The following is a 21,908-nucleotide window of genomic DNA, read 5'->3' on the forward strand; positions in this document are numbered from 1 at the left end:
TCCAAGGCATATCTTGATGTGAAAGAAGGAGTTGACATTTACTGTGAAAAGTAAAGTCTTTATTTAGATAGAGAAAGTGTTAAAATATCTGAAGCAGGGTGCTTATAAGCCTTATTTCTATTCACTTAAGCACTTCAGCACTTTTCTGCTAGAAGTGCATCTGCACCTTTGGCAACGGGTGTGAATAAGAAGGGATTACTCAAATTCACCATTATATAGATATTCATTGAGACTGATAATATAGAAGGCTAAAGCTTATTAAAACAGTTCAGCTTTGTACAAGCAGTTGCAAGGGTTTGGGGAAACCGTGAAAAGTCAAATAAATGGACAGTATTTCTTTTGCTAATATATATACACGCAGGAAGAAATTCTTTTCTGTGAAGGTGGTGAGATACTGTAACAGGTTACCCAGAAAAACTGAGGGTGCCCCATCCTTGAAAGTGTTCAAGACCAGGTTGGGTGGGTCTTTGAGCAATGTGGTGTAGTGAAGGGTATTCCTGCTTATGTCAGGGGGCAGTTGGAACTAGATGATCTTTAAGGTCCCCTTCAACACAAACCATTCTGTGAGTCTGTGATACACACCAGCATACATTAGTAGTATGGGAAGCCACAAGAAGAGCTTTGCAGGGGTGTTACTTGGTTTTGCTGGCCAGAAAAATGAATGTTTATGCTTGTTTCATGTGGGGGGAAAAAAAAAGAAAGATAATATAAAAAAAATCAATAGTTTCTTAATTCTTACTGTGTGTTAGCAGAGCTGACAAAAACTATGACCCATAGCTGACCTCATCTGGTGTGGGTGTAAGCTGAACAGCTGGGTAGTAAGCCTGATCATCACCTTCCAACATTCATGAAATCAATTCTATGTCCTGTACAGTCGCATTGGACCTGAACTGAGCACCTAATTTGGAGTGTGAAAAGATGAAATGATTTGGTGACAGAGAAGGCTCAGTCTTCTAAGGCACCAGTAGACATATAAAAAACCTCAGATATTACAAGAGTGACAGGAGGGAATCTTTCTGTAAGCTGGAAATGATTATTAGATAAAATAGCATAAGTGACTCAAACAAAAAGTAGAGTAAACGGTTGCTATCAAAGCTAAATGAAGAAAATAGGGACAGAGAGAAAGCTGCTGTGTTGCTTTCCATATAACGAAAACTTCTTCAGAAATATATTGCCATCCTTTAAAGTTGCTTCCTTTCTGACACTGAGCACAAGATTATGTCTGTCCTCTTCCAAGAACAAGAAAGACCAGGCTATTATCTGTATTCCTGGGATTGCTGAAAACAAATTTGAGACAATCAGTATTTTTTTCCTATTGAAGTGGCACCCAGTCAACAGCAGAGGGTGAAAACACACAAGTCAGAATCTGATCTTGCTCTTTGAGAAGAGCAATCCATAGAAGAAGATACCATGGGTATCCTACTGCATTTATTTTTTTTAACTGGTATCTAGAAACTTGGCCCATTCTAAATTGCAGGTGGTCTAAATACTATTCTGAAAAATGGCAATTCCTTAATAGCATCCTGATTGGTACATGGATTGTAAAAGTATAGTTGCTACAGAATTGAAAGTGCATGAAATTTCATGTTAAGTAACACAAAACACCGTAAGAGTAGAAGACATTAATCAGGTCACTGAGTTCAATCCTTCACAATTTTAGTCTGGCAAATAGTAGACACTTCTCACATGGAATTCATCTCATCAGAGTAGGTATCTAAGTCTAAGCTAGTTATGCAGACTTCCTCCATGACTAATGAAGAGAGAGGAACTTTAGGAGAGAAATCCTGTATCAGGAATTATCTATCTGTAAACAAACAATCTATCTTGGACTAGACACTTCAGCTTCAAATGTTATAAACATGCCAGGTGAATCTTGGTTGGAGTCTACAATGAGTCACAGAAGTTTCTAGCTACATAGTGTTCCTCATCAAATGAAAAATAGGAGCAATGAAAAAGATACAACTCCCTGAAACAAAAGTGAAAAAGAAGAAAGCAATATTTGAAGTAATAACCAGTGGTCCTGGTGTCATGGAGATATTTATTGAGTGAATGTTTGAGAGAACTGTCAAAGATTTAAGAAATATTTTGGAAATGAAAAGGGAAGAGATTTCAGATTAAATGATTTCAAATAAAATAATTAAATTTTAGTAAAATTTAAATAATAATAAAATAATAAAAAGTTTATAATTATTAAACTAAAAATTAGATTCCCAGAACCGATAGAAATGTGGCTATGAGTGTGTTATATAGTTGCAACCAAAGAAAACAGCATAGGCAATTTACATAAGAGAATGTTGAAAAAGATTTGCAGAGTGTGGAAAAATGAGGAAAGATTAAATATTTATTTCAAAAGATATTCTGTGGAAATGTGTATCCCCAGAGATATTAAGTGCAAGCTTATTTATATACATTGGTTTGATAACTTTTGTCACTGAAAAATGACAGGAAAGTTTGAAAAGCTTTTCTAAAAGGAAAGGTGTTACAGAATGTTGCATATATTTGGATCTTGATTCAGTGAGTATTTGTGATTGTGATGAAGTTTATATACTTTGAGTAATCTGTACAAAGAAGGTACTCACCCTTCTTTAAGTTGTCTTTTTTATCAGAGGCATGAGGTTGCTTTTCCATTTTAAAGTCAAAACAGTCCTGCTTGAAGCTTTCTTTTCAGATCCACACAGCTTAGGGTGGAGTATCAGGACTTGTGTTAAGCATGATATTTCCAGGGGCCCCAAGATCATCCTCTGGAACTTAAAGATTAGCAAGTTGAACCTTTTTACTTATGAATGGACGTCAAGGCATTGTCTGGAGAGGCACAGTGAATAAAGAGTAGACAACAGCATTATATTTTCCCTTTAAAGTTTTTCATTTGTTAAAACAGTAACACAGAGCTTCCATTCAATTAAGAGGCTGAAATAACAGTTTCTCAACAAAAAACCTCTATTCTCAGACACAAAGAGAAAGTTTTTAATTGAGAGACCATCAGCAGTTGTGTTTTTTTCATTTTGAAGTGCTTAAATGTCTACATATATGGATTCTAATACAATACTACAATACTTGGAAATGAAGTGTAACAGTATTAAATACCTAGAATAAATAAACATCACAGGTCACATCACTCCCTGCCACCAATATCCATGGTACTTGCAAGAAAAACTCATACCTTGTAAGGGCTTCAAAATCTGCTGTTTCTGCTGAGTTACTCAGTTCTAAGACGTGTTAGGGCTTCTGATGTGACTTTATTCACATGCTCATCTATTAGCTGAGGCAATTGTTCCAGAATCAGTGGGAATCTTCCTGTGTTGAAGCCAAGGCCCATTTTAAGACAAAGTTAAATCTTCCTTGATCTGTTGTCAAGGTATTCAGAACATTCAGGAGTTATGTAGTGATATCTATTTAAGGTTTAAGTATTTACTTGGGAATGCCCAGGACCTTGCAACTAATCCACCAAAAGGTGCACCAGTATTGTATGTGAGACAGAGAGTAAAATATAACTAGTAAAGTTTTTTTAAGAAGAAATAGATGAAAATGGTGTTGTTGGGAATCACTGCTGAAGTGGAATAGAAAGATACTAAAATATTTGATTAAAAATATAATCTCTATAAAAATCAATGGTTGAAAATCAAGAAAATACGAGAAGAAAGTCACTTTACTAATGAAGAATTTCCCTTGCTTTTTAGGCATTGAGAGAAACGATTTTCAGGAGTCTTTTTATTGCAATATACCACCATCTGGTGGAAGTAAGGAGAAAGACAAAGCTTTTGAGCATTTAATCTGTCTTGATAATTGGAAAACTGTTGTTTCCTATTATTGGTTGAATTCAGTGGATTCGTGAGGCTTTAGTGCACCCAATCACTTCAAACCATGTAATTTTCACACTGTTTTATTCAGCTTATTAGCTTTGCTTATTTAGTTTTAAGACGCTAACTTTTAAGGGACTTAAGAATGTCCTTAAAGCTAAATACACATTTCAATATTTCTTAATACATCTGCTCTGTAAGACAGGACAGCATTTTCCACTTGGTAATATAAAATGTTTCCAAATACTTTACCTAATATCAAGCAAGAGTTATCAGATAGACTATAAGATATTGCTGTATATTCTAGGTATTGGTAGAATTGGATTTCTTTCTCTTTCAAAAAATTAGGAGCAAGATGACTTTCTTCGTGCTATTAGGAGTTTTTTCCCCCTCAAATTTTGATTAAAACCTTAGGGAAAAGCTTCTAGCCATACTGACTATGCACTTTAGGAGATAAACTTCATTTTATACTGCATTGAAAATTCACATGTTGACAGAGTTCTCAATATATGCTGATATATCTGTGCTCTCTCTGTGATCACCATGTTCTTTCTGTGTTGTCATCAACAAATGTTTAATATAGTGAATACAAGAAGATTGAAAATAAAATATAAATCTATTAAAAAAAATCTTGTTATAAAAATATAAGGAAGAAAAGCACTACACAATTATGTTGATTCTTGTTTTACTGCAGAATTGCAGAACAAAATATTCTGCTCTGAAACTGTTTAAGAGGATCCTCAGTGTCTCACCTATTTTTTTTCAATTTTTTTTCAATTTTTTTTCAATTTTTTTTTTTTTTTTTGGCAGCTGCTAGGCTTGCAAGCTAAATACTTAGGCAGCCCAAATATCTACCAGACAAGTATTTGGGAAATTGAGGTACGGTACCACTAGATGTTGGGACATTTGCTGCAGAAAGACTTAATCAGACTTACAGACAAGGACCTTATTCAGTCTTGGACAACAGCAAATCAGCAAAAGTTTTCCAGTGGAATTAAGAGTCTTGCTGAGCTCGATGACATGGTCACAGCCAAGGGTCAGCCTGTCTGCCAGTTTCTGCTGAAGTTTTGGCAAGATCAGCCAGTCCACAGGAATGTGCCAAGGCCAGAAAGCTGGCACTTTTTTGTGGGAAAATGTTTTGCTATAACCTTTTAATAAGACCTAATAACCCACTGTGAATTTAACTATGGCATTGGCTTTGTAGCAACTGCTCCTCATATACTTGATAGAAGGATATGTTTTGGTCTCTAGAAAGCCAGAGGGAATGCAGCTGGCAGCGGAGGATGTTTACTGGTGCAGAGCTACTGAGTCCTTCCAATGTGCCAGGAAGGAAGACATCTCAACAGTGGTGTAAGGAAAATGTTGTCTGTGGCATATGTTCATAATGGTTGCTGCACGTACATGGTGGGATAGGATCTGTTTCTCTCCCTTGCTATTCCGCAGTGAGGTTGTATTCAGGGTGACACAATCTGTAGCTGTATTCGACATATGTGGACACCTGCTTATGGGCCTGGGTACTGGCCTTTGAACCAAATTTGATAGCTAGCCCCTACATGCAATGTCCATGACTCCTCCTACCTACAGAAATCTGCATGGAGTCAGATATAACTTAAAAAAATTAGGACTTCGCTTCTGTAAAATCATTATCTCATATAGATGAAAAATGTGGGTTTTTTAAAATTTATTTATTGCAATTTCAATTAAATTTGAAGAACATGCCTAGAATAATTTAATTGTACTGTAAAAAGCAGGTATCATTTTCATAGTGCAACCTAAGCATGTGGGACAAGTATTCCAATTTACTGGGAACAGTTCAGGTTTAAGCCACAGTGCTGAAGAGAACGACTCAGAAAGCTGTACCATTTTAATGTCACAGATATTCATGAATACAAGAAACCCATCTATCATACTTATAGTAGTATTGAATGACCTTTTTATAACTGATATTGTGAATTTTGTAAGCAACTGTTCATTCTTTTTCCATCATTTTACAATGAGTTTCCCAAGTTAAATTGTGTCTTCTCACATTAATCCATTTTGGATATTTTAAAGTAGGGTGCATTTAATTTTTGTTTTAAATCTATAATTATGTTAACCTTTAAAGAATGAAAATCAGCAACATTGTTTAAGTAAAGGGGTTTTTTTTGACAAATATTCTATGTTTTAACGAGTCCTTCTTTTTCCTTTTTAAAACAAATGTGATATGGCTATATTACATTGGTCCATTACCTTGAAGTTCTGTTGCACCACTGAGTAGTTGACTGTTCAGAGAAATGCTTTCTTTCTCAAAGAGATTCTTGGGGCCCACAATATTTTTAAAATTATTGCCTGGCTTTTTCAGTTCTCTCCATGCACTGTAGTTTAATGCTGGTAAACAGCTAAACACCACACAACCCTCACTCATTACCTGCTGCAGTGGGATGGGGGGGGAAAGAAATGAATATTTAAACCCAAGAAATTCTGGCTGTCAAAATATTAATTAAAAAAAATAATACATAAAAGATAAAGTAGCAGTAGAGGGAAAGAAAACAAGTGATGCAAAGGCAATCACTCACCACTTTCCTCAGGTAGACTAAGGCCCAACTAATTCCTTTTTGTTTAGTTTGGGTTGTTTGCCTGTTCCCTCTCTAACTATTGTGCACCCCCAACCTAATCAGTGGTGGGATAGGGTAAGAAACAGATGTGGCCTTGATGCTGTGCAGACACTGTTCAGCAATAGCTACAACATCAGTGTGTTGTCAGTATTGTTTTGATCACAAATATAAACCATAGCACTGACTGAGCTGCTATGAAGGAGCTATCTCAGTTGGGCCAGTCCAGCATGTTACTGTTGGATATGACTGATGCTCTCCAAGTTCTATACTACTTACAGCACCATAAGCAGTTTCATACACAGCCTTCAATACAATAAAATTTTTTTGAGAATATATATGGAACCTTCCATTCTGCTCTTTGTCTGCTGTCTCCTTTTTTGCTGCCAGGAAGGTAATTTTATTTGTCTTATTTTTAGGTAAAGATTTAGTTTTCCCCTGCTTAATTGTAGGGTCTGGTTACAGCATGGGTGCTACCAAAGCATCCTGGGAGTTGTAGTTGTAAGTACTCTATCACACACGCACAGTTAAATGCTTGTATAGGATTGGCTGATAAGGTCACGTGTTGTGACATGTCAGCATTTGAAACTGCTGTCTAAGTGTTGACTCTGTCAATAAACCATGCTTTTCTTACACGCCATATTGGTGTCCTCATGGTCCTTGGGACCCCTTATTTATTATATTAATACAGATGCATTCCTTTCACACCACGTTGGTACTAGCCTAGTCCTAAAGACTCATTACTTATTATATTAATATAACTGCTACACTTAATGTCACAAAATTAGTAAACATACCTAACAATCTACCAGTTTTATTGAAAATAAAACCCTACAAACACCACCACTGCCCCCAGTTCTGGATCTTCTAGTTGCTTCTATGACTTGAGTAAAGATTACAGAAATTTACTTTACTAGTAATGTGACATTTTTTAACTACCTGCGACCTGGTCAAAATAGCCACAGTCCTGATCTTCTGAAACTGATTCCATAGGTTCTTTTATCTTTGTCCTATCTACCTGCAAGTATAACAGCTTGAAGTGAACCCCATGTTCAGAAAAACGGTCCTACATTATATATTTCAGTGGTAGTGAACAAAAGTTGCTACTATTTTCTTGTTCACATTATAACTCTCAATATATTCTTTGCTTTTTAGACTTGTATTAGGTAAAGTTCAGATGATTAAATTGGTACTCAGGCATTTTTTTATCAGTGATTTTCAAGTTCCCATTTGAAGACTTCAAAAAGACAAGTAGTCTCACTCTGACCCTCACTCATCTTTTCCAGAGACCAATCATTCTAACCGCTGAAAATTAGAAATAAACAGTGCAAATCAGAATTTGTCAAGTGTTAATTGGTAACTATTTGTTTATTATGATTTTTTCCACCATTACCCTTAGTATCCAATAATTTTTATCTGTTAAAATACCTTATAGATGTCATTTAAAATATCGCTTGATTTTTTTTCCTTATGTACTTTCCATATTTAGTGTAGGAAACCTTTCAGACCCAAATCAGAGCTGACTTTCTGCACAGGCAAATTCAATTTTTTTTAAAAAATCAGTGGTCTAGAGGAATGAAGGGCATGAGGTTGGAAGAATCACCTGCAGCAGAGGAAGTCTTGGATGCGTCCAGGAGAATGGTGTCAGTAGTCTGGTGGCAAGGAGGAGAAACTGGGTCTTTGGATATGAGGGTAATGGCTGAAGAGAACATGGATACTTGATTTTACTGGGTGGGCAGGATGAAGGAATGTAAATGGGAACTTTCATATGTGAGGCTGGAAAAGATCAGTGATGTCTCATGGGTAGCGTGAGTGTGATGAGTGAGGAAAGAGAAGAGTCACTTCAGAGTTTCTCTTGACCCAACCCAGATCACCCCCCTCTTGACACCCACAGGACTTCATAGTCTCTCTTTGGATTCATGATGCTCCTAAATGAAGCTCCATCTCTTTCTTCTCTCTTCTCTGCTTCAGATGCTGACAGGAAATGAAGGCTGCAGAGGCAGAAAATGTGCCCGATGGGGGTCATTCACCTGAGCTGAAAGTCATGAACAGGAAGACTTCATTATTTCCTATGTCCTTAAATGAGAGAGAAGTAAGAGGTCTTTTCACATTTCTGTGTAGGAAAGAATACAGTTCTGGATACTGTTGCTGCCTTATACTGGAGAAATCAAGCTTATTGTTTATATATGAATGTTTACCTGCACCAATAAAACTACACACTAAAGCAATAACAGTTGGCCTCCTGCATATTTGTCTCAATTCTTTGACTTTTATTGATACATATATTAAAGCAAAAAGAGTATTTGTTCAAACCCACATGTCCAGAATGGTATGAAACAATGGGAAGGGTATGAAATTAGGTTTCTTTAATCAATAGAAAAGGAATTAATGCCACTGAACAGAAGTAAAAGATGTTTTTCAGATAATTTCACAAAAAATCTTATAGCCAGTAGGTGGTGCCCTTATTCCAAATAACAAACAAGGAGGGGGAAATGAAGCCGAATAGCTGACAATTAGCTCAATATTGTGAATATTTTCCTCCCCTATTAGCCACTGCAGACTCCAGCACACATTCTCTAAAGAGCACTCTGCAAGCCTAATGAGGATTTAGACAAGGCACCTGTATATGAACTGTGAAAGGGTCACATTCAGTTACTGACAGTCTCTTATTGCTGGAATCAGATGCCGTAGTTTTCCAGGGTAGAATGCTTTAACCATCTTGTAATCAAGCTTTTATGCACTCAAGAACTTGATATTCAAAGTAAGTACATAAACCTCTGACCCGCAGGTTGTATCACTGGTGAATATCATTAACTCAATAACTCTAAAAGATGTTTTTAAAGTTTGTGTTTGATTTGTGAGAATATTACAACTTTTTTTTTTTTCTTTTTTTTTGTTTTTCCTGAGACAAGCTTCTTTACAATTTTAGGCAATTCTTAGAATATGGAAGGAAGTCATAAACAAAAATAACTTCAATAACATAGGAAAAATCTCTTCACCAAAAGGATTATCAAACTGGAGCAAGTTGCCCAGGGAAGTAGTTAAGTCTCCAAGCATTTAAAAGATATGTAGATGTAACACTTAGGGACATGGTTTAGTAGTGGACTTGGCAGTGCTGGGTTAATGGTTGGACTTGATGGAGTTAAGGGTCTTTCTCAACCTAAATGATTCTGTGATTCTAACATTAATTAGTCAAGATATTGTTCCTTAAAGATACACTCTTTGAAATAGTTAGGGTCAAACATCAGTGCTTGGGAAATAAAAGCCAATCACAAGATATTACAATATTGCCTTTTTTTTTTTTTTTTTTTTTTTTTTTTTTTTTTTTGGGTGTAGACACAAACATCTTCAGTTTAAAATATCACTTTGAGTACTCTTTGGGGTGGAGGTGTGGGAGGAATTTGGACTAACAGACAAAACCATAGGATACGTGTCACCCGATCATTCCACTCATGCTGAAAGTCTTATCTAAGCTGGTCATCCAGCTCTCATTACAGCCTCTTGCAAGAGAAGTATCCTGGGAGGTTCCCATCTCTCTTTGGCCCTTAAATCAACCTAGCATGCAATGAATGGCTCTCTGGAGACTGAATGTCTCCTGATTGTAGATGCTTCTACACCGGTTATCTTAAAACTGGATACCTCAGTCCTGGGTTGCTTCAATACTGAGTTTTATTGCTGTTTTTTATATTGAGTAATATTTGGCCACTAACTGTCAATTCTGAATGCTGTTTATTACCTAAGATGCCATAGCCTATTGATTAATCCTAGATTTCAGATGTCTCCAATAACAAATAATACCTAAAAGGGTACTGAATATCAATTACAAATAATTACAACACTTAAAAAGTTTTTCCATCTATTATCACAATTTATATAATCAGAATCAAGTGAAATTCACTTGAAAGTGATGAAAAGATACTTTATTAATATTATTATTATTTCACTAGGTTCTCTTTAGTTTTCTTAACTTTTAATTTAAACCAAGAAGAAGAATTGCAAATGTTAGCTATTGTGAGTACAAAATCTCTGATAGTTTTACAAAATCTGAAACAGATATATAAAAAAATCTTAACTAAAAAAAGAAAAATGACCCTTTAATCAAATAACACCCACAGAGTGGGACAAAAAGTCTTCTGAATCGAACTCAGCTTCAGACCTTTGAAGATGCACACTCAAAACCTGTGCTTAACACTAGTAGAGATTTGGTGTCTCCAAATCCAACTTCATAGGCCCCATTAGAATTCATTATTTTCTATTCCAGCACTAAACCAAATCAAATCAAAATAGAACAACAAATAGCAAATATCATTCTGTCTGAATTGTTGGCTTAAGTGACACTTCTGGGAAAATTATTATTGAGCGCAAATTTTATTGGTTCTCATTCTTCATCTCTATTTTCTCTATTTTCTCCTGCCCTCCTGAATCCATCTGATATTGGTCTATGCTATGACTCTCTGACATCTCTCAGTCTCTACTTGCCTTCCAATTGGCCTGGCTGCACTAGAAGCTTTTTTTCCCATCCTTATCATTTTTTCTTAAATTGCTTTACTAAAGGTCATAACTTATGTGTCCAGCCCTGTATGAAATGGAAAGGATTGATGTAGTTTTATCCTTTCCAGCCTTAGAATCCCTCTCCCATGCTATAATAGAATTTTTCTGATATCATTATTCCTAAAGCTGAAAGCTCCTTTTCATCTTACAAACAAAAAATATTATTTTATTAAACCATGCAATTCTAAGTGTCTTTTCCAATCTTAAAAAAAATTCCCAGTGATTGTGGAAATTTAATTAGGAAGTTATACAAGGCAATTAAATTAGTCTTCTGTTTTTTATCCCTAGATTTACAGCTATGCCAAAAAATAACTGCTCTTTGTTTATTTCCACAACATTCCTTCCTCAGTAAGTGCCCTAAATCTGCATGCTTTCACTATGAAATTTGTTTACTGGCAATGAAGTCTGCCACCACAATTGTCTTCCGCTCTCACACTTCAGTGTCTTGGGTGAAGTAGGCACCTTCACACAGTAGTGGGAACTGTGGGAATATGCTAGAGGTAGACTTCTAAATACAGAAACTAGGACAACTCCAAAGTCTTGCAATAGTGTCAGTACCTATTCCCTGTAACCTCATCTGACAATTGTCAATGCATATATATATACATATATACTGTTACAATATATTAAAAATATGCATATGCCTATTAATTTTGGGAAAGAATTGATAGACTTATGAGCTCTAATTTCAAAACTTTTTTAATACAACCAGAAGATTATTTTTAGGTTTTCCCATTTTAATTTTTTAATAATTTCTTCATTACTCATAAAGCTCTTGGTTTATACTCAGTCGTCTTTACCACTCTGCTAGCAACAGCATTCACCTCTTTGGTTATGGAGACTTAAAATACATATCTGGTATTCAAATAAGTCCCAATTTATGGATTTGAAACTGAAGGTAAATCAAGATGATTTTGCAGTGTTGAAAATCTTTCTCTGTAACAATACTTAGCAAAAATGTAGCAGGAGACAAAATTAAAGAGACAATTCCTATTTATAGGAATTGCTTTTGAAGTTCAATAAGCTAATAGACAATGACTATTTTTGGGGGTTTTTCTTATTGCCATGAGATTATATTTTATGTAGAATTATAGGGGGCCAAAGAAGAAGAAAAATCAGAACAATATATCTGCAGCTGAACAATGAGAACACATGGAGATCTGGGTCCAGCTTGTGGCTCTTTATGCTCTTAGTAACTCTTAGTATTTCTCTGCTTTATTTCATCAGCTCAGATTAATGCTTTTTTCTTTCTCTTCTTGATTTATCATTTTTATGTCTTTAGACCTGAAACAATAGGAAGATTATTGGATGTGCTAATAGAGACACTAAAGGAAAGGGATTAGAAATATCTCTGGGGCTACGGACAACTGCTTAGTGATTAACAACACAGAATCATGTTAGCTCCAATCCCTGAGCTATGCCAGTACAAACGCAAATATATCAAAATGGTGACTAAACTAACACCAAAGTTTTTATTTCTTACTTGATTATAATGCATATTATTTTCCTGGTTTTTGTTCACTCTCCAATTCACTGGGTGCCAGCACAGTTCACAGAGTGGGGGTATAGACAGGACAGAAGTAGGGCAGCACCACTGTTTTCACTTTAGAGGAAATAGTGGTAAATGATTTTAATTAAATTTTGTTTAACTCTGAATAAAATTTCTTAAATAACATCAATATCAACAATGGTTTGTTTTCACGGAAGTTCTTTCAAAGTGCCATCATGAAGAGTAGTTTAAGGATTAGAGTTCATTTCTAAATTCAAATGTGATCAAAGGCTTGTTGAAATGAAGTCATACACTCCTATTGATTTTAGTGGTCTTTGGATTGTTTGGAATATTTTAAATTACAGAATATTTTGGGAGCACTAAAATATCTGAGTCAGTTTTTGCTTTGTTATTCACTGTCCCCTTCTTACATCTGATACCTTTTCAGCAGCTGTGGAATTGCTACCTTCAGGCTCAAGGAATAGTGTGAGCTAAAGTAATTTCCCTGCTTTTACTGACTAGGTGGGATCCAGTGTGCCATCCTACATGTTCACTGCCACAACATGACAGGGCATCCCAAAAGAAAAATGCCCTTCTATAACAGTGCTCCAGCAAGTTAGCCCCACTTCTTTCTGTACCCTTTCTTTTGTAGTAGTAAAAGAGAAAAAGACAAGTTAAATTTACTATATGAACTCTTTCTTACGAATAGTTTCCATTCTGATTTAAAAAAATTAAATAAGTAAGTAAGTAAATAAATAAATAAATAAACAAATAGTCCTCCAAAGCAAAGCTGTTAGGATGTCCTCATCTGAATTCCAGTACAGCTGAAAAAGGGAGGAAAAACCCCACAAACCAAAAAATGTTATCTCGGGTTCATAACAGATAGTGGTTATTTAGACACTAGGGTAAACTAAGAAAAAAAAGCAGCTCAGGAGAAAAAAAAGGTACATTAGCACTTGGAAATATGTTACAAATAGCAGCCTGAGTGCCAAAAAGCCTGTTCTGAGGTGCCATATGAGAGAAAATATCTGTTTTCCAACAAAAGCAATAAAAAAATGAACAATTCTCCTGAAGGCTATAAACATTTTTCCTAATTGTTTCTTTGTGTCTTTCACATTTCTGTCTGAAAACTGCAGTGAACTGAAGCAAACAGGGAGAGCAGAAATACTTCCTGATTGTGAAATTTTATGTCATTAAAGACTGAAACCTGAAAACTCGATCTATTAATGCAATTGAGGTGCAGGCAGTTAAGCTACTGAATGCAGTGTTTTAGAACAGTGGGACAAGGATGAGAAGCTCCCATTAGAGTTCTAGTACATGTGCACCCCATTTATGAAATTATGAATTTTATCTTTTGGTATAAAGGCTGTTTTGAAAGAAATGTGCTTTTCTATACCTCATACTGAGATGAGGAAAGAGGAAGGAGGCTCTCCATTCCAGTCCTGGGATTCAAAAGTTCAGTTTCTGGGGAAATCTGCTTTAGCACTTGCTTTTTGTGAGAGAGAAGTAACTTTAAGCCTCTGGTTTCTTACTTCAAGTTAAACTAAAGATCCTTTTACCCTTAAAAGACTTTTGAGGCTATTTTAATAATCTCAGTCTATTTCATTACCATGTTATAATTGAAGAAGAGAAAATAAAAAAAGAAAAACCCATGAAACCCTAGTTAGAACTTTTGCTTTTCCATTAGTATTAGAAGCAGTTATTCACATGAGGGTAATTCAGATAAGCATCTGGCCCACATACTATCCTGGCACAGGCAAAGATTTGTTTTCTTTTTTAAGGACTAGGAGTTTTTCCAAGACATCCTAACTACTGGGAGCAGAATGTCTGACCAAAGTATGCTCACCAGATGGTGGATGTTTCCATGTGGGTAAATATTAAAAAAGTTCTAAATCTGTGTAAACTGGTAAATAGGAGTGGGAAAGGTTTGCTGTTATTTTCTAGTTTTACTTGATTCTGCAACTAATAAACGTGAAAGGAAAAAAACCCAACCAACCAACCAACCAACCAAAAAAATCCAACTAAAAAAACCCCAAACCCCCACCCCTAAACAAAACTAAACTAAAAGGAAAAAAAGAGAAATGTCTTCTAATTTTTACTGTATTTGACTTATTGTTTATGGCTAATTTGAGAAACTTTAGATTTAAAATGTTTTTAGATTTCTTTTATTTCCTAAATAGCTTTATTATGTTGCTATTCAAAAAGACCCTTACTTCCTTAAAATGTGATAATAATGGCAAAAAAGATAGTTTTGTATAGGGAAGGAAATGTAGGAAAAAACCCCAAAAGACATGTTTTAAGGACCAGCTTCCTACCACCTCTTCTGCCAGCTAGGCAGGAGCAGGGGGCAGCGTGGGGTAATGCCTCTGGCATTCCAGGTCCTCAACCTCTCAGAATATTTAAAATACTGATGGAAGTAAGTTTGTGCAAAGACATCTAGTTGAGCACTGGCTTTGTTGAGCTCTTCTCTTCCACCGGCTCCCCTGTAAATTTAAGCAAAGTGAGGGGAGGGGAATACCACCGAAGCTGGCCAGTGAGAAGGTTTAAACCACTACAGCTGTTGGCTGACTGGATGCACGTCAGAGGCCTATGGTGCGATAAAGCCCAAGCACTCCTGTAAATGATGTAGCATGCCAAGTTTGGCTCTAATTCCCAACCTCAGCAGGAGCAGACACCTCTCAAACATCTGCAAAAATGTTTGCTGGCTTAGTAATTTATCCCAGATTTAAAACCACATAGACGGCTAGAGGGTACACTGACACCACACAGTGTAGATTTTCCAGAAAGCAAGCTGGCTTATATGACAAAAATTTATATCTAATGTGGCATAGCAAAGTAGTGTAAAGGTAATAGAAAAGTTCCAACTAAGTTCTTTAGCTTTCCTTGTACTGAACTTTAAATAGCTAAGACAGCTTCTAACTCCCTCTCATGCTCTCCTGTCTACCAGAAACCTATTGCTTACAATGCCTTTCTGTTTATTTGTGTTTTCCCTCTGTGTGTGCCTACAGTGAGCAAGAGAGTAGCAAAATCTGGATATGAAGAAGGTGATGACAGAAATAGGTGATGCAGAAATGCAACCATTTTTGTTCCGCTCCACTCCTCAGAAAAATCTGTCTATGAAAATAAATAAATAAACCCAAATACTAACCATAAATTATCATAACAATGAGGCACATTGACCAGATATTTGCAATATTTTTTTCCTTCAAACAGTGTAAGATAGATGTTTAATCTTTAACAAACCTACAAGGATAAGGGTTCATTTAACTAAATGCATACAACCCTAATGGGGATCTGACTTCATTTTGGAAGATGACGGAAATGTATGATACAAAGAAACTGGGTTTCATGAAGCAGAACTAAACAAATGTAATGCCTTGCTGCTGGCAGAAGAAATGAAAGTTTGGAAAAGAGAATTTTTCCAGTAATATGGTCTTAGTTGTGCATTTTTTTTTCCCTCACAAAATTCTGAAACAAAGATATTTTAGTATTTTTTTAGAACAGATAAATACTTAAATATACTTTTATGACTTAGATACCTTCTCTCAAATATGCTATTAGTAAAAAGGTTTGGATCCAGTTTCACATGTGACTTCTGTTCCCTTCTTCTATAATGTTTATGCTAAAGCTATTGAAAAGAAGAAATATATTTCCTCAGTTTAAAAGAGAAAATAGAACTAGAGGAGAAAAAAAATATCCATAGCTTGTGCTCAAAGTAAATATATTAATTATAATCAATATCCATGAAAAGTAACATCTGTTTACAAAATATATGCAATAGCTTGGCAAGACATATTACCCAAGAGATTTTATTCTATGGAATTGGCTTAGTATCAGAAGAAAGAGTGATTAACTGTACAAAACTTAATGTCTAAATTATTTCTGACACACTGCTTTGATCAAAGAATGGTTTCTCTACCTATCCAGAGAGTTTCAAGTCCTTGGTGCAGAAGCCAGCTGTGGATGTGGGGTTTTGCATACACTTATGTATGCACATGCCCCAGTTACTCACCGAAAAGCCTTACCTGACTTTTTGTTTATTTGTTTTTATGTGAGTAGCAGTTAACACAAATATGCCCGAGTAAATATTTTTCCCCTTTCAATGAACAAAATGCATATTGCACTTTGAATGCTTAAAAAAACCCCAAATATGGACCTCTCAAAAAATTTGTTGACTGTGTTATGTTATTTATGCCCCAAATGCAAGAGTTTCTGCATAATCTAAATTACTCCCTTCCAAAACCAAAATATGAGTGTGCAGACAGGAGAAGAGTTGTGGTATTGTGAAGAAGGAGGACCACTTGTTGACTTTAATATGCAATTTTGAGGCAGAGAACGGAGGAAACCTAGGGAAGAAATTACATCTTTTAAATACTAGAGAGAATACCTGTTTGGGGCTTTTTTTTTTTTTTTTTCTTCCTTGAAAGTTGTTATTCAGCTCTGTGGAAGAGAGAAACCTGGCTTGTTTTGCAAATGCAAAGCCAGACTGCTGCCAGGAACCATTTACAGGAGTGATTAACAAAACCAGTTTGCTTTATGAGATTTTCATGGAGGTAAAATGGTATGCATGTAATCTTGACACAATCAGATAGTGCACCCTTAGAGTTGTATGGCAAAAAAAAAAAAACAAACTAATGAGACACTCTTAAAAAAAGGTGTCTCATTATGGCATGCTTATTGTCTTCTCAGCAGATGTGGCATTTAAATGAGCAATGGCCAAATGCAGGAAGTAATTCTGAGAAATAAATGACAATAACAGTCCCAGTTTCCTGAATGGAGGTGAAAGTGGTTTGGCAATATTCACCCAAGATGATGTTCATTTATTCAGTATTGAAATTCAGTATTGAAAAACAAGGGAATGCCTGTGTGTGCTGGTGAAAGTGAAATTATAATAGATTCCAAAGTTGCAAATGAACTGAAATACCCCAAGTGGCATCAGCACAAAGGAAGAGACTTTCAGTAGCAGCAAAGGCTGATGTAAGGGTTTAACTTATATGCTCAGATCTCTGCTCTTAGTGGTGCAAGGTATACTAAAGAAAAAAACCCAGAACACTTTAAATTGTTGCTCTAGACTTCAGTTTGAGCAGCAGCTCTAAATCTAGGCTATCAGAACACAGTGAACATATATTTGAGGAAGCAAAATATACAAAAACTCATTGAAAAATTTCCTTTAAATACTCTTCTTCCTTTTAGGTTCTATGTACATTTGGCCCAAGTTATATAAGTGGAAATATGGTATCTACAGTTAAAAGAAGACTGAATGATACTCTGGTTAAAGAGAAGGTCATTAAGTCAAAGGGTCTTTTCATATCTTACATTTATTTTGAAAAATATTACAGGTACTGTGACAGGGATAGGACCTGCTCCTTGTGATATTTCCTCCCCAACTCTGATAAACGTAAGTATTCCAGAGTTGCAGTACAGCAGGCTGGCAGGCTGGACCAACGGCCTATACTGTTGTTTGTGTTCCACATCAGTGTGAATGCCCAAGGCAATGCTTTTGAGTACTGAATTTATTCTTTTTTTTTTTTTTTTTTTTTTGAGACAGCAGAAAAAAAGCAGTTCTGGAGGCCATCATGGTTGCCTTTTTGTTGTAAAAGGGTTAATACAGTGATAATACTCTGAAAAACAACCACCTTTAAATAATAATTTAAGTACAATCATAGGCAGAAATACACACATATAATATTTACTTAACCTTTCCTTGCAAATATGGTATTTTATATTTTCTACTTAAATTTCTCAGGATAGATGAAGCCTGATCACAAAGAAACCTTTGAACCTGTTTTAAAAATTAAAAGTAGGGCTTTTTACATATTTTTCCTGGTAATGTCTCTTTTAATATCTTTACTTGATGCAGTTATGTAGGAGGAAAATCCACTCTAATAACACCAGGGGAGGGTCCAAGAAAACATGCACTGCTTGTGCTGGTTTTCATAAAAATGGTATCTGTCTGTTAAGAAATGGGAACATTTCATAAAATACAAACACAGTACCTTTGAGACTGAGAATTCATAGCCTGAGATTTACATGGCTGGCAGGCAGGTTTTCCTGAACTGGCAAAAGTAAAACCAACATTAATGGGTAAATAGCAAAAAAGAAGGAAGGCAAGTATTTAACAGTCTGAACAGAGGAAATGAGCATCAGCTTTTGATGTTCAGTTTTACTTGTTGAATGTGAAAGTATTACATAAGCCCAGCAAAGGGCTTGCAAAGGCTTTAATACTTTCAATTTCTACATGGGATTTTAAGAATCTTTTTACAGCCATTGGGAAAAAGTGGAATCTTATTTGAGAACTGGTAGTAAGTAGCATGACAGTTGAAAAACATTAGAAATGTGGTTGAAAAATGGTCTAGTATCTGCCCAGATGCCAATTCAATTTCATGCCAATTTAACAACAAACTACTATTATGGAAATGTTATTGCAATTAATCTTTCTTAGTACTTTATTTCACTGTTAAACTAACATGAAATAAATAATGCTTTAGATCAAACAAGGAATTAGATTAGATTAGAAGGAATCAGATCTTAGACAACTGCTGTACACTGAGATGACTCTGGACACGTTCCTCTTTCTCTTCTTTTACAGCAAAAGCAGCAATAAGGGCTTGGTCTACATGACTGACTGTTCTGCTTAAGGGCATGAAGACCTAGGTGACACAGAAAGTATTTGCTGTGACAAAACTAGTAAAAGAGGTAAGATCTTGGAAGATACCATCTGAAGATAGCAAAATACATTAATCTGAAGACTATTTTCATTTCAGTCTTCCAGAATGGCTAAAACTAAAATGAAATAGATTAAAAAAATATTTTAATATATGTGTATATATATAATTATTTTGCAAAATTACACTTTTTACAGTCTTCTATGATATATAGGTCAATCCAGCTTCTAATAGAGGGAGTAGGAATTTTATAATTTTCATCTCCAAGTACAAAGGAGTAAAGAACAAAGATTAAACCCCTTGTTTACTGTAACTGAAAAAATGATGGAGCGGTGGAGGTACTCCAATCAATTTGTCTTTGTATACAGCATAGGAAATCAAGATCACCTAATATCTGCATTTTCACTTGTTTTTACAAAATAATATACTTTACCATTTGAGGATATGACACTACTGCAGCTTATGGCACATGACCTGCATTAGTGCAGATCTCTGCAATGAAACTTTCATTTCCATCAGATTTTCTGAAATGCTTCACAATGAAAGCTGGTGTCATCTGTGGTTTTAAAGACAGTTAAACATGGGGCTTTTTCCCTTAATAAGTTTCCGAAATGAAATCTTTTATAAGATGTCATGTTTGTTGTTTATTTAGCTTCTAAAAATCCAATAATGAACAAGTTCCCAATGTCCCTTTATAAAAACAAAAACATTAGGGTCTAACACAAGAGAATACTGAGCAGAGAGTAAAATAGAGCATCATGTTAGAAGATTGATCTAAAAATAACAAATTCATAGAGCACCTTAGTGAATCACTTTTATCATAGTACACATCTTAAATATTCTGAAACTGGTTTGTCTGAAAAGTGTTTTCTCCCAGTTTGTTTATTCTGCAATAAACTAACGGCTCATCTCTTCTTTTAATTCATAGTGAATAGTATTTTACTTCCCAAGAATTCCTACATCAGAGGGATGTGTGGAGATACCTGTGTACAGAAAGGTAGAATACAAACTGGCTTTTAGTTAAGAAAAGAAAAAAAAGGCCAAGGACATTATACAATAAGGAATCCCAAACTCTAGTAGGAACAATAAGTGGATTAAGAACAGATCCATCACTGTGCAGATCACAGTGAAATATTTTCAATATTCACATTCTGGTATGAAAATATTGATGTCTACAAATGAAACCAGGAAATACACACTAAGAGAACCAACTGTATACACCAATGAATTGAGCTTTGTAACACTGCTAATCAGTGAGAAGAAGAAAATTAAAACTTTAAGAACTATAAGTAAAGATATAAATGTCTGATTAAACATTTTCCTTTCAGAAACCAATCACTTTTCCTAGCACACAAAGAAAAAAACATATCTTCAAATATATATATTTGAAATCCATCTGAAAACCAGTTATCTTTGATTGTATGGTTTCTTTTCTCTCTTTTTCTTTTCTTTTTTTTTAAGTCTGGCAGCCTTTTTAATGTGAATGAGTTGCATAAAATATGCATTCAGTGAAGGACAAACTGGGTACAGTATGGTGAGTGCTCAAAACATTAAACATTAGATTACAGAACTGTATTATAGTCTCTTCTGGAATAAATATATTGTTAATTATTTTTTCCAAATCAACTCAAATTTAACAATAAGAGTGGTTCATGCCTCTCATTCCTAGCACATACCACTATCCACAGTCAAGGAAAGCTTTCTCTGAGGGCGTTTGTGGGTTTGGCCTTCTAAGAGTTCCCACTTCTAAACCTTTATATCAGAGACAAGACTCATTACTACCATTATTTTGAAAAGGAAAGCATGATTAAAAAATACCATTTAAATTCCTTAGGCTTATGTTGAGAGTGTTTAATTTGTACTAGTCACTGATATTGTGTATGGGTTTGTCTGCAAGAACATTTGAAATCTTAGTATTCAGTGTTTTTCACTTCTAACTTAGAAGATTGCTTCAGACATACTACACTTCTGAATAAAAGTAAAGGCAATGCTCCTAGTTAACCTAGTTATGGTTGCTTTGACACTAATAGTTAAGGACTGAGGAAAGTGAATGAAGTACAAAGTAATGATCAAGGAGTCCAGAGGAGGGCCACAAAAGATGATCAGAGGGCTGGAGCCCCAGGAAAGGCTAAGAGAGTTTGGACTGTTCAGATGAAGAAGTCTCCATGGAGACCTTACGGCAGCCTTTCAGTACCTAAAGGGAGCTTACAATAAAGCTTGAAAGGGACTTTTTACAAGGACATGTAGTGACAGGACAAGAAGGAATGGCTTCAAACTGAGAGTAGGTTTAGATTAAAGAAGAAATTCTTTACTGTGAGGATGGTGAGGCACTGGGACCGGTTGCCCAGAGAAGCTGTGGATGCCTCCTCTCTGGCAGTGTTCAAGCCCGCAGATGGGGCTCTGAGCAATTTGGTCTTGTGGAAGGTGTCCCTGCCCATGGTAAGGGGGTTGGAACTAGGTCATCTTTCAAACCCAAATGATTCTGTGATTCTATGAAAGGAAAAATAGAAGAATGACAGCTTATTAAAAGAAATGGGGATTGACCAAGAATTAATTATCAAGTAATTATTTTATAAATATCAAAGATCAATATTAAAAAAACAAGTCCTTCATAATTATTTATAATAATTTAAGATTAACATGTAGTTATTTTTTAAAAAAGTTGTATTATTTTCCTTTTCAGGTTGAACATGTATGACACTTTTAATCTATTTTACTGAAGATATGTATATGAAAAATAGAGATTTAATGTGTATTAAGGAAAAAAGAAACAAAGACTTTCTTTTAGAAAAGGATGCTTTTCTGAATTATGTAG

At 35.3% G+C, this 21,908-nt stretch overlaps 1 protein-coding gene across 2 annotated transcripts in view; it reads right to left on the reverse strand.

Annotated features, from left to right (window-relative positions):
* Positions 1 to 3,090: 3,090 nt before the first annotated feature.
* The window catches only part of MGAT4C (MGAT4 family member C), a 368,163-nt gene continuing 349,345 nt past the window's right edge, over positions 3,091 to 21,908 (reverse strand). Inside the window, exons 8-9 of one of the 2 annotated variants that reach the window (XR_007629994.1) lie at positions 7,992 to 8,423; positions 3,091 to 3,294 (exon numbers count right to left, since the gene is read on the reverse strand). The gene's annotated coding sequence lies outside the window, so the exon portion shown is untranslated. Of the gene's footprint in view, positions 3,295 to 7,853; positions 8,424 to 21,908 lie in introns of those variants that run through there. The other variant, XM_050324305.1, reaches the window with a different exon arrangement.

This window comes from Myiozetetes cayanensis, unplaced genomic scaffold (genome assembly GCF_022539395.1).
Source record: "Myiozetetes cayanensis isolate MyiCay16 unplaced genomic scaffold, myiCay2020 scf3, whole genome shotgun sequence".
NCBI lineage: Eukaryota > Metazoa > Chordata > Aves > Passeriformes > Tyrannidae > Myiozetetes > Myiozetetes cayanensis.